This window comes from Gekko japonicus, unplaced genomic scaffold, assembly GCF_001447785.1.
Source record: "Gekko japonicus isolate JY-2015 unplaced genomic scaffold, Gekko_japonicus_V1.1 scaffold2260, whole genome shotgun sequence".
In the NCBI taxonomy this organism is placed as follows: Eukaryota; Metazoa; Chordata; class Lepidosauria; order Squamata; family Gekkonidae; genus Gekko; species Gekko japonicus.
Genome location: NW_015168113.1, coordinates 179,671 through 182,884, shown reverse-complemented (window position 1 = coordinate 182,884; position 3,214 = coordinate 179,671).

Genomic DNA, 3,214 nt, shown 5'->3' with positions numbered 1-3,214 from the left:
AATGTACAGCAATTTCACAGAACATCTGAGATCCAGATTTTGCTGATATGTAGGGAAAAAGAAATAGAGGGAATTTCTGCTTTACATTTTATGACAATGTTAAAGGTCATTCTGTAAAATGGGAGCAGAGAGCGCATACACATACACATACACACAAAATCTTCAGTGAACATTCTGCCACAATTTCCTAATTCATGTTTTATTAGAAAACATTAGAACATATAACTTTGGATCAAAATTAGGCCCCCAGAAAAAATTAACCTCTGAACTTGCTCTTACAAAAATATTTTTTACTGACTAAATGACTATTACAATTTTTTTTTAGTTTTCTAAAATGAAAAAGTGACTTCTTAGTGATTTCATAAAATCATAGTTTGAAGGGGCCATACAGGCTCAATGCAGGATCAGCCTAACATCCCTGGCAAAGTGGCAAGTGTTCATCTAGCCACTGCTTGAAGACTGCCAGTGAGGGGGAGCTCACCACCTCTCTAGGCAGCTGATTCTACTGATGAACTACTTGTACTGTAAAGCCTTTTTTCCTAATATCAAGCTGGTATCTTTCTGTCTGTAATTTAAACTCATTATTGCGAGTCCTGTCCTCTGCTGCCAACAGGAACAGCTATCTGCCCTCCTCTTTGGGTTTGATTCCCCACTCCTCCACTTGCACCTGGCTGGATGATCTTGGGCAAGCCATAACTCTGGCACAGCTGTTCTTGAAAAAGAGCAGTTTCTGTCAAGAGTTCTCTCAGCCCCACCTACCTCACAGGGTGTCTGTTGTGGGGAGGAGAAGGGAAAGGAGTTTGTAAGCCGCTCTGAGACACCTTTGGGTAGTGAAGGGCGGGGTATAAATCCAATCTCTTCTTCTTCTTCTTCTCTAAGTGACAGACTTTCAAATACTTTAAGAGAGCAATCATGTTCCAGCCTTTCCTCACAGGGTTTGGTTTCCAGGCCCCTGATAATCTTTATTGCTCTCTTATGCACCCACTCCATTAAGAACATAAGAGACACCAATGTTGGATCAGGCCAAAGTCCCATCCAGTCCAATACTCTGTGTCACACAGTGGCCAGAAATATCAGTGCCATCAGGAGGTCCACCAGTGGGGCCAGGACATTAGAAGCCCTCCCACTGTTCCCCCCCCCAAGCACCAAGAAGACAGAGCATCACTTGCCCCAGAGCCCCTATCTATACCTTGTGGCTAATAGCCACTGATGGACCTCTGCTCCATATGCTTATCTAATTCCCTTTTGAAGCCGTCCATGCTTGTAGCCGCCACCACCTCCTGTGGCAGTGAATTCCATGTGTTAATCACTCTTTGGGTGAAGACGTACTTCCTTTTATCCGTTCTAACCCAACCACTCAGCAATTTCATGCCAATGAGTTCTTGTATTGTGAGAAAGGGAGAAAAGTACTTCTTTCTCTACCTGCTCTATCCCATGCATAATCTTATAAACCTCAATCATGTCTCCCCTCAGTCGTCGTTTCTCCAAGCTAAAGAGCCCTAAGCGCTTTAACCTTTCCTCATAGGGAAAGTGTTCCAACCCTTTTATCATTCGAGTTGCCCTTTTCTGTACTTTTTCTAAAGCTATAATATCCTTTTTAAGGCGTGGTGACCAGAACTGCACACAGTATTCCTAATGAGGTCGCACCATTGATTTATATAGGGGCATTATAATATTGACTGATCTGTTTTCTATACCCTTGCACTTGGCCACATTGAACCCCATTTGCCATGTTGACACCCACTTGCCCATCCTTGACAGATCCCTTTGGAGTGCCTCACCATCCTCACTCATTTTCACCACCCTATCCATATCCTTTTTGAAATGAGGCCTCAAGAACTGCACACAGTACTCCAGGTACTGCCTGACCAAGGTGATGTACAGTGGGACTATGACATCATGATTTGCTTATTATGGCTCTGTTGGTACACCCCAAGACCACATTCGCCTTTTTCAGGGCTTTTTTTTTTTAAAAAAAGAGGTGCTGGAACTCTCAAGAGGGAAATAAAGTTTTCAATCTGTATACTGAAAACTCATGAACTTTTAAACATTTTAAAAAGAATTTTGTCAAAGACCTTCTGGAACTCTGTTCCGGCATGTTCCCCCAGAAAGCCGCCCTGAACCCGCTTGCAGGGAGGGCGGGGTATAAATATAATAAACAAACAAACAAATCAATCAATCAATAAAAACACACCCTGACCTTTTTTTGCTGCTGCATCACACTAACTGCTCATATTTAGCTTACAGTCTACCCATACCCCAAGATCTTGTTCACACACAGTTACCCAGAAGTGTGTCCTCCATACAGCATGCATGCTTCTCATTTTTGTTACCCAATTTTCCAGTATGTTTAGATCTTGTTGAATTTTATCTCTATCTTCTGGTGTGTTCACTACTCCTCCCTCTTTGGTGTCATCTGAAAATCTGAGTAGTCCCTCCAGCCCCTCATCCAGATCCAGAAATATTGAAAAGCAGCAGGCCCAGAACTGAGCCCTGTGGCACTCCACTGGACACCTCCCTCCAATCAGATGAAATGCCATTAACAACTACTCTTTAGGTGTGTTCTCCAACCAGTTCCCTACCCACCTAACTATCCTAGAGTGCAGTCCACAGTCCTCCAGTTTACCCATCAGAACATCATGAGGAACCCTGTCAAAAGCTTTACTGAAATCCAGGTAAACATCAACAGCGTTCCCATGACCCAGTAAGCTTGTCACTCAGTCAGAAAAGGAAACATCTGGGAAGGATAGAGCTCCCGTGGCGAACCCAAGGCTTCCCGCCGAAGATGTGGGGTAAAAAACTAGTACCTCCGAGGTACTAGTTTCCGGAAACCGCGGGGCAAGGACGGGCGCCTGATCGTGTTTCCGCTGGTAGGTCATGGCATCCGGTGCCTGCCCATGTCCCGTCGCTAAAAGGTTTTTTTCCCAAGTCTCCACGGGATGCGCACAAGCACCCAACGGCCCATGCGCACACTTGGTTTAAAAACAAACAACACAGCCCCCTCCTCTTTTCTGTACCCCCCCACTCCTGGCTCGGCCTGCTCAAGAGGAACTCTCTGCACCGGGTGGCAGAGGGGGAGGGGCAGGGGGTGTGTGGCGGGAGGGCAGCCTGGCTGAAGCTCCTCCTGGAGGGGACCGGACAGAGGACACAGTTTGCATTCCTCTGCAGCCTTGGAAGGGGTTAAACCCGCGGAGCCTTTTGCTAGAGAGGCTGC